Source organism: Hemitrygon akajei, chromosome 17 (genome assembly GCF_048418815.1).
Source record: "Hemitrygon akajei chromosome 17, sHemAka1.3, whole genome shotgun sequence".
Taxonomy (NCBI): domain Eukaryota; kingdom Metazoa; phylum Chordata; class Chondrichthyes; order Myliobatiformes; family Dasyatidae; genus Hemitrygon; species Hemitrygon akajei.
This window is the reverse complement of record NC_133140.1, coordinates 84,616,287-84,629,925: the sequence shown is the minus strand read 5'-3', so window position 1 is coordinate 84,629,925 and position 13,639 is coordinate 84,616,287. Positions and strand designations below refer to the sequence as shown.

Sequence of the window (13,639 nt, the reverse complement as noted above, 5' to 3'; positions counted from 1 at the left end):
GTCTTCTTGTCCAGGCGCAGCAGGTCCAATCTTGACTTAGGCCTACGCCCCATCAGCATCTCTGCTGGAGTGCATGCAGTCGTAGTCTGTGGAGTGAGGCGGTATTTAAACAGGAAACGTGAAAGCTGGGTACTAAGAGAGTCCCCTGTCATCCGCTTCAGGCCTTCCTTCACTGTGAACAGCCCACTCAGCCAAACCATTTGAGGCTGGGTGGAAAGGGGGCCGTCCGAATGTGACAAATGCCATTCTGCCGCATGAACTCACCAAACAGCTCACTGGTGAACGTCGGGCCATTATCAGTGACCAGAGTGTCAGGCAACCCGTGGACTGCAAACACTTGCCTGGTTGAGGGGGCTGTGATGTTGCTCATGATGTGAGCTTCGATCCACTTGGAATGCGCAGCCATTACAAGAAACATCTGTCCCATAAAGGGGCCAGCAAAGTCCAAATGTAGCCTAGACCAGGGGTAGACTGGCCACTCCCATGGGTGCAAAGGAGCTGGTGGTGGCATGTTCTGATTGGTCTGACATTGCGTGCATGATTTTACCTTGTTCTCCAGATCCTGATCCATTCTTGGCCACCAGACGTAGGATCTTGCAAGGCTTTTCATTTGAGACACCCCTGGATGGGTCTCATGAATTTCCTCCACAATCTGTGAACAGCCGGGGGAGGCACGATGACCCTCGCCCCCCCAGAAAATGCAACCATCCTGCAGACTCAGTTCGGTCTTGCGTTTGGCATAAGGCCTCAGTTCCTCTCCTTCCACAACTCTGGGCCAACCTTGTGAAAGAAAAGTCTTGACTTGAGACAGGACTGGGTCCCTCTCAGTCCATTGCTTGATCTGGGTCACCTTTACAGGTGTCTCGGACAGCCTCTCCAATGAAAACATAGTCTCTGGAGGCACATATGTAGTAACAGGTGTCTCAGGTAAAGGGAGTCGACTCAGTGCATCGGCATTTGCATTATCCCCACCCACTCTGTACACGGTAGTATACTGGTAGGCTGACAATGTGAGAGCCCAACGCTGTATCCTGGCTAAGGCTAGTGGTGGGATGCATCTGGTCTCCCTAAAAAGGCTCATCAGTGGTTTATGGTCCGTATAAATTGTGAATGCACGTCCATAGAGGTACTGATGAAAATGTTTGACTGCAAAAACAATGGCCAGACCTTCTTTGTCTAGCTGTGAATATCCCTTCTCAGCAGCCGTCAGGGTACGTGAAGCAAAACCAATAGGCTTCTCTGAACGGTCCTCCATTACGTGTGAGAGAACTGCCCCGACTCCATAGGGCGAAGTGTCGCATGAAAGGGTGATCTCCTTGTCTGGGTCATAGTGAACAAGCAGCTTCGCTTAGTGGAGGAGTTCTTTCACTTTCTTGAAAGCTTCCTCCTGCTCTTCACCCCACCGCCACTTAGTGTCATTGTGAAGCAGCTTATACAGTGGGGCCAAAACCTTTGAGAGGTCTGGAAGAAACTTGCCATAATAATTCACCATGCCCAAAAATGATCTGAGTTCAGTGACACTCTTGGGGCTTGGGGCCTCCTTGATAGCTCTCACTTTTTCCTCCACTGGGCAAAGCCCCTCAGCTGTAATCTTGTGTCCTAGGTAGGTCACACTCGGAGCCAGGAACACACATTTTCCGCGTTTCAACCGCAACCCTGCATCTGAGAGTCTCTTCAGCACCTGTTCTAAATTAGCCAGATGCTCCCCCTCCGTGGCTTCTGTGATCAAAATATCATCAAGATACACTTCTACATGCGGAATCCCCTGCAGCAAAGAGTCCATTATCCTTTGGAAAATGGCGGGGCTAGACGCCACTCCAAACACCAGGCGATTGTATTTGAATAATTCCTTGTGCGTATTGATGGTGACGTACTCCTTTGAATCCTCGTTGACCAGCAGCTGTTGATAGGCGTGGCTCATGTCCAGCTTTGTGAACAGCTTACCCCCTGACAGGGTAGCAAACAGGTCATCCACCCGTGGCAATGGGTACTCCTCCAGCTTAGAGACCTGATTTACCATGAGCTTGTGTCCCCACATATCTCACCGTTTTATCTGCCTTCAAAACTGGAACAATAGAAGCTGCCCACCTTGAAAACTGGACGGGCTCAATGATGTCCAGCCCCTGTAAACGTTCCAGCTTCTCCTCAACTTTGCCTTTCATGGCATAGGTCACTGACCTGGGCTTAAAAAGACATGGTGTGGCCTCAGGGTTGACATGGAGATTCACGGTCACGCCCTTCAGCGTGCCCAGCTCGTCCCTGAAAACGTCACTATACCGCTGCAGAATGTCCTCCGTCGTGCGTGCATACTTAATTTCATGCCAGTTGAGCCGGATTTTGCAAAGCCAATCGCGGCCCAAAAGACTGGGCCCACTGCCCTTAGCTATCACCAGCCTGGCTTCAGCCTTCTGGCCCCCGGCCGAAATATCCACATATAACACCCCTAAATGAGGTATGGGCTGCCCCGTATAGGTCCTGAGTTTGAGCTTAGATGGTCTGATGGGAGGCAGGTTGGATCCCATCCACCAAAAACATGTGGTAACTTATACTTTACAAAAGACTTGACAATTTGATGGCCAAAAGAACATCTTTATCTGGGACGGCAAATGATATTTACAACACAGAGGCTTCCAGGTACCTCATGCGGCCTGGGTGGGGGAACTATATACAATGCAGGCCGGGAGTGAAAAGAGCGGCAGTAAAGACCCCGCCAACCCCGGATCCCGCCTCTTGTTACCAACAGCTTCCCGATTAGTATTACTTTTAATAACACTCACATTACAATAGTCCACAACTTGCGTCCAAGTTTGGCAAGCGTTTTGAAAACTTATCGGAGCTACTTCTAGCCTTTCCTCCGGTTTTCACCCGCAAACGAATGGTCAGGCCGAAAGGACTAACCAAAATTTTGAAACGCACTCTTCGAGACTTTGTTTCTTGTATGACCATTTAATTTGGCCAGAGATATCCTATAACACCTGTCAAGTCAAACTTGAGTTTCCAGAACGTACTGGGACCTAGAGGCAAAAGAAAATAAAATTTAAAAGTAAGAGCAAGGATTCAGTGGAAAACCCGAGGGCAGCTTCTGCCCGGAACATCTGGGCGGACCCCGCAGCGTCACGGCGACAGTCCAGGGAGCAGCGTTGGGATCTGCGGTAAGGTGCTGAACTTTAAATAACTTTGGAGACTGTTTCATGGAAAAGAGCGCGGCTGTCACTGCGTTTGGGTAAGTGCTAACCTCGCCACGGGGATCACAGCGCGCAGGCACTTCTCGGAAACGGTGCGAGGCTCGCGAACCTTCCAGAGGGTTCGCACGCTTTGAAACCATAATGGTCGGAGGCCATAACGGGGCCATTAAGGGTGGGGTGGGGGAGATCTGTCACAACCAGGGGTTGTCTTTAATGGAAAAAAAAACAAGGGATTTTTTTTTCAGTCAGTCTATAGGTTGTATTTTCTCAGTGTAACCTTGTGGGTACACAGTGTTCCTTGGATCGTTTGCGTTTTGTATCTAAAATGCCTGGTGGTCGTGGATCCTTGTCTGGAGAAACTCTGAGTTCTGTGTGCCATGCGTGACTTCAGTTCTTCAAGATTCTGCACTTCCCCTCAGTTCTGTTTTGTTGGTTAATTTCTGTAGGGGTTATGGAGGGACTTAGACATTGGGAGAATGGTCAAAGAATTCGCAATGGAATTCAGTGTCAGGAAGTGTGTGGTCATGCACTTTAGTAGAGCTTTCCCAGGTGGATTGGAAGAGGATAACAGCAGAGCAGAGACGGCTGAAGTTTCTGGGAATAATTCTCAAGACGCAGAACAGATATGTTCCACAGAAGAAGTTGTTCCCAAATGACAGGGGTAGGCAGCTGTGGCTGACAAAGGAAGTTAAGGACTGTCTAAAAGCTAAGGAAAGGGCATATAAGGTAGGCTGCCAGTGACTAGTGATGTTCCTCAGGGGTCAGTATTGGGGCCACTGCTTTTCAAATTGTTTGTCAATGATCTAAGTAATGGAATTGATGGCTTTGTGACAAAATTTACAGAATAGACCAAAATAAGTGGAGGGGGAGGTAGTGCTGAGGAAGCAATGTGATTGCAGCAGGACTTGAACAAATTGGAAGAATGGGCAATGAAGTGGCAGATGGAATTAAGTGTTGGAAATGTATGGTAATGCATTTTGGTAAAAGGAACAATAGTGCAGACTATTATCCAAATGGGGAGAAGGTTCAAACATCAGAGGTTCAGAGGTGTGACGAGATCTGAAGGATTATCCAAAGTGGACTGTTCCTTTAAAAAGAGAGAGAGGGAGCAGACAGCGTGTGTGCTATTTCAGGGAGAGAGAGCAACAGAAAGTCTGTGAGTTGCCTTGGAAACTGAATGCTGTCTATATGATGGACGGCTGGTGTTCACACTTGTGGAATATATACAAGGTCAGCTGGCTTTGTAATCAGACTCACGACATGCCAGACACCAAGGAAGACACTGACACCGGTTGAGCTTTGTGTGCCCACGACAAAGGTGGGGTTTTTGCTCACAGTGTGGACAAAGGAGTGACCGGTGGGGAGCTATCGGTGTGTTCAACCCTCGCCTGGGTTGATAACTTCACCACAGATGACGGTCTCCTTTTTGTGATCACAGTCGGTGACTTTAATAAGTTTCGGGAGCAGGAGGACGACGTGGAAGATTCGACGGTATCGGCATTAGGAAGACAAAACAACTCTCTCTCTCTCTCTCCAACTCTACTCAATTCAAATTCCAGAACTGAACATACCATCGTAAGACTGTATCATCTAATCACCTGAGCTGGGAGAAGCTTGGGAACTTTATTTACTGATGCTGATACTGATAGAGGTTTATAAAATTATGGGAGGCATAGGCAGGGTGGACAAAGAGTATCTGTTTCCCAGGGTTGAAATGTCCAGTGCCATAGGGCATGCATTGAAGGTGAGGGGGGTAGGCTCAAAGGGGAAGTGACATTTTTTACTCAGCGAGTCATGGATACCTGGAATGCTCTGCCTGGTATGGTGGTAGAGACATTACAAACTTTTAAGAGACATTTGGATAGGCACATGGATGTAAGGAAGATGGAGGGATAATGACAGGTAGGAGGGATTCGCGTTTGGGTGTTTTTGGCTGGTAGGGGACAACATCGTGGGCCAGATGGCCTATTCCTGAGCTCTACTGTTCTATGTTCTAAATGCTGCCATGGGAGGGACGAGTGGGCAAGGGAGTCATATAGAGCGTGATCCCTATTTAAAGTGGAGAGTAGGAGAGGACAGGGAAGAATCTACATATTGGCCTTTCCAATGATGCCCATTTCAACAAAACGGATGAGAGAAAAACACACGGTTCCATTGTGACCTCTGGCAACCACTGTATAGTTTAAAGTAACCTCTGCCCTGTGTTGTTTCAGGTTTGTAATCAGCATGTTCAGAGCGGGTGTCTCGGTACTGCTGGTGATCTCCTCTGTGGGCTATGCAGCAGGGAAAGGCTTCGGACTGAGCAGTAATAACAGCAAGTCTCCATCCGACTGGATTTGGAACAAAATGCACTGCTGGGAGGGCGTTAAAGAGCCCACACAGATTGGAAAGGTGAGTCTACTCAACCCCATCCCGCTGCTCCTGTTCAGTCAAGAGTAAGTTGGTAAATGGGTAAATCAGTTTATGATTCTCATTTGTATTGAGGGGCAGTGGAAAAACACACACAAAATTCTGAAGGAACTCAACAGGTCAGGCAGCATGTATGAAAGTTAAAAAGTAGTCGACATTTTGGGCCGAGACCCTGTATCAGGACTGGGGAGAAGATGCCAGAATAAAAAGGTTAGGGGTAAGGGAAGGAGGATAGCTAGAAGGTGACGGGTGAAGCCAGGTGGGTGGGAAAGGTAAAGGGTTGCGAAGAAGGAATCTGATAGGAGAGGAGAGTGGACCATGGGAGATGGGGAAGAAGGAGGGTACCAAGGGGAGGTGATAGGCAGGTGAAGAGAAGAGGTAAGAGGTCAGAGTAGGGAATAGAAGAAGAGGGACATAGAAGGGAAAGATTACCGGAGGAATCTATATTCATGTCATCCGGTTGCAGGCTACCCAGACGGAATATAAGGTGTTCCTGCTCCACCCTGAAGGTGGCACAAGAGGAGGCCCTGAACAGGAATGGGGATAGGAATTAAAATAGTTGGGCACTGAGAAAATCCACTATTGGCAATGGAGCGGAGACACTCACCAGGAAATTCCGCTTTTGGTGGATGGAACAGAGGAGGTCACCGCTTTTGCAGTGTAACAGCTGTTTTGCATGCAATTTTTGAATTGAATTGAATTGACTTTATTACTTACATCAACATGAGGAATAAAAATCTTTACATTACATCTCCATCTAAATGTGCAAAGTGCAATTTATAGTAATTTGTAATAAATAGTATGTACAACAGGACAGCCATATAGCATAGAAATCGAATTGTAGCAATGTGAATTAATCAGTCTGATTGTCTGGTGGAAGAAGCTGTCCCGGAGCCTGTTGGTCCTGGCTTTTATGCTGTGGTACTGGTTCCCGGATGGTGGCAGCTGGAACAGTTTGTGTTTGGGGTGACTCAGGTCCCCAGTGATCCTTCGGGCCCATTTTACGCACCTGTCTTTGTAAATGTCCTGAATAGTGGGCAGTTCACATCTACAGATGAGTTGGGCTGTCCGCACCACTCTCTGCAGAGTCCTGCGATTGAGGGAGGTACAGTTCCCATACCAGGCAGTGATGCAGCCAGTCAGGATGCTCTCAATTGTGCCCCTGTAGAAAGAAACGGCATTGTCTGTAGGAGAAAGGGAGTGAGTTGGATTTGTAGAGCAAGAGACTATTTATGGTATGGAAAGATGAAATAGCAAATTGAAAAACACATAAATACCTAACAAGAGATAATGTCAGTAAACAAACTACTTTCTTTGTCATTTATAAGCTGTAGTAGGTTTAGGAATCATGTCTGTGTAAACAATTTATATTTTCTAATGGAAGAGTGCAGTGTTGGGAGACACTTGACACAAGTAGTTGGGACTCTGATTAATGAACTTATACAGACAATAATTGGTTCCTCAATGCAAGCATAGATGCAGATCTTTTTGTCAGGAAAAAATCTGACACTGGCCTGGAGTCAACTGGTTTTGTACACTGACCTGCAGATAACAATGACAAAGTACACCTTCAATGAGGTCAGGAGCAGGAGGTCAGAGCCCCATGAGCCAGTCCTCATCAGAGGTGGAGAGAGTCAGCGGCTTCAAATTCCCAGGTCTTTCATTTCAGATGAGCTACCCAGGTTCCAGCACATCAGTGCCATTACAAAGAAAGCACTTACATTCTTAGAAGTTTGTGAAGGTTCGGCATGTCGTCTAAAATGTTGACATCTTCTACCGTGTTGGAGAGTATATTGACAGGTTGCATTGTGGCCTTGTATGGAAACACCAAAGCCCTTGAACTTGCTAGATCTCTGTTTATTTCCTGACCCTTAGGGTTCTTCCAGAACTCAGGAATGATGTGCAGTCTTAATTCGTACAATCGTTTATTTTAGACTACAAACAAGCCTACAAAATGATGGTGCCTCTGAAAAAATCCAACATTCTTATAGATGAGAAAAATTCCTTCGATAAACTAAACCAATCAACAGTTGCACAATTATGTCATGTGGGTAATGTGCTGATACTTAGCCAATGGAAAATAGAGGAAGGTGATAAACCGTTAGTTTAGCTGCTATACTGCTTTATGCAAGTAAGTGGGGATGAATCACCACACACTGTGAAAAATACATAAGTCTATTAAAAAGGACAAATCTTGGTAAAAGTATTATTCAAAAACAATGGTTTCCAACAAATGGAAATGTCTACGAAATGTAGTGCAACATAGAAAGTGCTGGAGGATCTCAGCAGATCAAGAAGGTTTGCCTGTCCTGCTGAGTTCCTCCAGGTGTGTGTGTGTGTGTGTGTGTGTGTGTGTGTGTGTGTGTGTGTGTGTGTGTGTGTGTGTGTGTGTGTGTGTGTGTGTGTGTGTGTGTGTGTGTGTGTGTGTGTGTGTGTGTGTGTGTGTGTGTGTGTGTGTGTGTGTGTGTGTGTGTGTGCTGCTCTAGATTTTCAGCATTTGCAAAATCTCTTGCATTTAAAAAGTAGTGGATGTGACTCATGGTAAAGCCTCTCCACCATTGAGCACATCTACACAGAGCGTTGTCACAGGAAAGCAGCATCCATCATCAAGGACACCCACCATCCAGACCTTGCTCTCTTCTTGCTGCTGCCATCAGGAGGGAGGTACAGGAGCTGAAGGACCTACACCACCAGATTCAGGAACAGTTATTACTCCTCAACCATTTGGTTCTTCAATCAGAGGGATAACTTCACTCAATTTCACTTGCCTCATCACTTCCAAGGGCTCTTTGATATTTATTTATTTATTCCCTTTCTGTACTTGTACAATTTGTTGTTTTTGCACATTGGTTGCTTATCCGTCCTGTTGTCGGGTCTCTCACTGATTCTATTGTGTTCCTTGTATTTGCCCACAAGAAAATGGATTGCAGGGTTGTATATGGTGAAATACTGTATCAGTAGAAACATAGAAAACCTACAGCACAATACAGGCCCTTTGGCCCACAATGCTGTACCGAACATGTACTTACTTTAGAAATTACCGAAGGTTACCCATAGTCCTCTATTTTTCTAAGCTCCATGTACCTATCCAGGAGTCTCTTAAAAGACCCTATCGTATCCGCCTCCACCACCATCGCTGGCAGCCCATTCCATGCACTCAACACTCTCTGCGTAAAAAACTTACCCCTGACATCTCCTCTGTACCTACTGTACTTCCAAGCACCTTAAAACTGTGTCCTCTCGTGTTGGCCATTTCAGCCTTGGGAAAAAGCCTCTGACTATCCACATGATCAATGTCTCTCATCATCTTATACACCTCTATCAGGTCACCTCTCATCCTCCGTCGCTCTAAGAAGAAAAGGCCAAGTTCACTCAACCTATTCTCATAAAGCATGCTCCCCAATCCAGGCAACATCCTTGTAAATCTCCTCTGCACCTTTTCTATAGTTTCCAAATCCTTCCTATAGTGAGATGACCAGAACTGAGTACAGTACTCCAAGTGGGGTCTGACCAGGGTCCTATAAAGTTGAAACATTACCTCACGGCTCTTAAACTCAATCCCACAGTTGGTGAAGTCCAATACACTGTATGCCTTCTTAACCACAGTCAACCTATGCAGCAGCTTTGAGTGTCCTATGGCACTTTGATAAAAATATTTGATAATAAATTTACACTGAACTTCAGTTTTTTAAAATTCTATTTTCCAAATCCAGTCAGTTTGGCACAAGGAAGGACAAACTAGATATCAAATCCAGGGTGAGGGAGCCGGCACTATATTTAAGGTGGACCCCGACACTGGCGATATTGTTGTCTATAGAGAGCTGGATCGGGAGACGAAGGATCGTTACAAATTACAAGGAACTGTGATTGACAAGAAAACTTCGCAGCCAGTTGGCCCTGTCACAACTTTACCATTCAAGTACTGGACGTCAATGATAATGCACCCATATTCATCAAAGATCCGTTCAATGGAACCGTCGCTGAAATGTCCAGCAATGGTAAGGACCTGGCCACATCCACAGCGGTCAGAGAGCAAATGAAGCTTGATCTACCTGCCCCTCCATCAATTCCCAGGGCAGGGAAATTATAGGTTCAAAAGCGAGTACAGCTCCTTCCTGAGGCTTTTATTGTTCAGACCGTTTTTGGAGTATTCTGAGCAGTTTTGACCCCTTATCTAAGAGGGGAACTGCTGGCATTGGACAGGGTCTAGAGCAGAGGTTTGTAACCCTTTTTATGCCATAGATGCCTACCATAACTGAGGGGTTTGTGGACCCCAGGTTGGGAATCCCTTGTCTAGAGAGAACATCAGAGAAGTGGCTGGGCTATGGAGACCCAGGAAGGCGTTGGACCCATCAACAGCTGACAACTGTGGAAGTCTAAGGATCTCCTTTCCCAATGCACTCACCTCTCCTCCAGTTTAAAATAAGTATCACAGGAGTGGAATGACTATTTTTGTATAATTCCTGTGGGGATCATCAATGTTCCCATTTAGAACTACTAGAGCTGAAATCTGTAGCCACAGGTACGGCAATAATCAGAATTGTTTCAACCCAGTCAGTAAGCTAGCAGCTTCAAGCCCTGTCGCCATCAGATTTCTGAATGGCCCATGAACCCGTGAGCCCTACCTTGCTATTATTGGAAATATTTATTTGTGTAACAAATAGCATTTTTTCTCTGTTAACACAAAAGAACAAATTTCACATCAGATGTCAGTGATAATAAACCTGATTCTGGTTCTGATAGTGATACCAATCATCTCAGACAGGTTCATATTGAAATTGTTTTATTATTGTTACATGTGCCAAGATACAGTGAAAAACTTTCCTTGCATTATATTTATACAGATCGGATCTTTACAAAGTGCATTGAGGTAGAACAAGGTAAAATAATAACAGAATGCAGAATAAAGTGTAACAGCTACAGCCACAGTCCAGGTAAATGCTAAGGAGAAAAGTGGAAATGAGGGTGTGAGGTCAAGAGCCTACCTTAGATCATAAGACCATAAGATATAGGAGCGGAATTAGGCAATTGACCCATCAAGTCTGCTCCACCATTCCATCAGGGCTGATTTATTATCCCGCTCAACCCATTCTTCTGCCTTCTTCCCTTTGACACCCTGGCTAATCAAGAACCTATCAACCTCCACTTTAAGTATACTCAATAACTTTGCCACCACAGCTGTACAAGGGCAATGAATTCCACAGATTCATTACCCTCTAGTTAAAGAAATTCCACCTCAATAATAGAAGACATCCTTGTTCTAAATGGATGCCCCTCTCTTATGAGGCAGTGCCTTCTGGCCCTAGATTCACCCTCTAGGAAATATCCTCTCCACATCCACCCTATCTAGGCCTTTCGAGAGACTTCAATGAGATTCTCCCTCATTTTCCAAACTCTAGAGAGTACAAACCCAGAACATCAAATGCTCCTTGTATATTAACCCTTTCATATATACAGAAAGGTGCCAGAAAAGGGCCAGTAACATCATGAAGGATCCCACCCACCCTGCTCATGGACTGTTTGTCCCACTCCCATTAGGGAGGAGGCCACAAGCATCCATGCCAGAAACAACAGATGCAAAAGCAGTTCCTTTCCCCAAGCAGTAAGGCTGATCAACTCCTCCACCACTACTTTATTATTTACTGCCAGTCGCCTCACACACAACCTAGTGTCACTTTATGGACGTACAATCATTGACGTGCAACATGAAAAGAAGTGGTTCCAATATTGACCCCTGCAGGACACTTCTAATCACCGGCAGCCAACCAGAAAAGGCCAACTTTATTCCAATTCTGCCTCCTGCCAGCCAGTCGATCATCTACTTCCTACCCATGTAATACCATGTGTTTTTATCTTCTTAAGCAGCCTGATGTGCAGCACCTTGTCAAAGGTCTTCTGAAAATCCAAGGTAACAACATCCACTGACTCTCCTTTGTCTATCTTGCTTGCTATTTCTTCAAAGAATTCCAACAGTTTTGTCAGGCAGGATTTCCCCTCAAGCCATGCTGACTTTGGCGTATTTAACCATGTGCTTCCAAACTCCCCAAAACCTCAGCCTCCATAATGCACTCCAACATCTTGCCAACCACTGAAGTCAGACTTCACTGGCCTATAATTTCCTTTCTTCTGTCCACCTCCCTTATTAAATGTGGAGTGACATTTGCAATTTTCCAGTCATCTGGGACCATTCCAGAATCTAGTGATTCTTGAAAGATCATTACTAATGCTTCCACAATCTCTCTAGCTAACACATTCAGAAACCTGGGGTGTCGTCCATCTAGTCCAGATGACTTATCTGCCTTCAGACCTTTCACCTTCTCCCTAGTAATAGCAACCACACTCACTTCTGCCCCTAGCACTCTCCAACCTCCCGCATTCTGCTGGTGTCTTCCAAAGTGAAGAATGATGCAAAATACTTAAGTTCATCTGCCATTTCTTTATCTCCCATTACTATCTCTCCAGCATCATTTTCCAGTGGTCTGGTATCCACTCATACCTCTTCTACTCTTTATACTGTATATCTGGAAAAAAATGTTGGTATCCTCTTTTATATTGGCTAATTTGCATTCATTCATATTTCATCTTTTCTCTCACCATAACTTTTTCAGGTTGTTTCTGTTAACTTTTAAAAGATACCCAATTATCTAACTTCCCACTAAGTTTTACTCTATTATGTCTCCTCTATTCCTTTTATGCTGTCTTTGATTTCCTTTGTCAGACATGATTGCCTCAGCCTCTCTTTTAGAATACTCCTTCATCTTTGAGATATATCTATCCCACGCCTTCTGAATTGCCCCAGAAACTCCAGCCATGGCTTTCTGCCATCATCCCCTTCCAATCAATTTTGGCCAGCTCCTCTCTCATTCCTCTGTAATTCCTTTTACTCCGTTGTAATACTGATGCATCTGAGAATTCCTTCTCCCTCTCAAACTGCAGCGTGATTTCTATCATATTGTAATCAAAGATCCCTAAGGGTCCCTTTACCTTAAGCTCTCTGATCAATTCCAGTTTATTGCCCAGCACCCAATCCAGAATGGCCTTTCCCCTAATGGGCTCAACCACAAGTTGCTCTGAAAAGCCATCTCATAGGCACTCTGCAAATTCCCTCTCTTGGGACCCAGCACCAACCTAATTTTCCCACATTGAAATCCCACATTACTATCATAACATTGTCCTTTTTTACATGCCTTTCTATCTCCCCTTGTAATTTATACCCCACATCCTGGCTCCTGTTTGGAGGCCTGTATGTTACAGTAGGATAGAAACTGTCCTTGAAGCTGGAAATACGTGCTGTCAGGCTGTGGTGAACTACACATACCTGTCTGGACACACCCCCCCCGCTGACTGCTCCTGTGGCTCCTCCCACAGACCCCTGTATAAAGGTGATGGAGGTCTGAGCCCACCCTCTCTGTCTCCAGGATGTAGTATAGTGGTCACTCACTGCTTGTTCCTTCTTCCAGTCAATAAAAGCCGATATCTCGCCTTTACGTCTCAGAGAGAGTTATTGATGGTGCTGTCAGGCTTTTGTATCTTCTGCCGGATGGGAGAGGGGAGAAGAGGGCATGACCAAGGTGGGTGGGGCCTTTGATTCCTCTGGCTGCTTTACTGAGGCACTGAGAAGTGTGGAATGAGTTCATAAGGGAAGGTTGGATTCTGTAATGCCCTGAGCTGTGTCCACAACTCTGCAGTTTCTTGCAGTCACGTGCAGAGCAGCTGCTGTGCCGACCCTTAATACACCCAGATAGGGTGTTTTCTGTGGTGCCTTGATAAAAAATGATAAAGGTCAACAGGGACATGCCAAATTGTTTTAACCTCCACAGTACCGTGGAAAAGCTTATCCTGCACACTGTTCATACAGATCAATTCAGTACACAGTGCATTGAGGTAATGCAAGGTGAAACAATAAAATGCAGAATAAAGTGTTACAGTTACAGAGAAAGTGCAGGAAATAAGCTGCAAGATCATAACGGGGTAGATTATGAGGTCAAGAATCTACAATGCCTATAAAAAGTGTTCAACCCCTTAGAAGTGTTCATGTTTTATTG

General features: G+C 45.5%; 1 pseudogene; it reads left to right on the top strand.

The window, feature by feature from the left end:
• The first annotated feature begins 3,191 nt into the window (after positions 1-3,191).
• Positions 3,192-13,639, top strand: part of LOC140740490 (cadherin-5-like) — a 52,927-nt pseudogene continuing 42,479 nt past the window's right edge.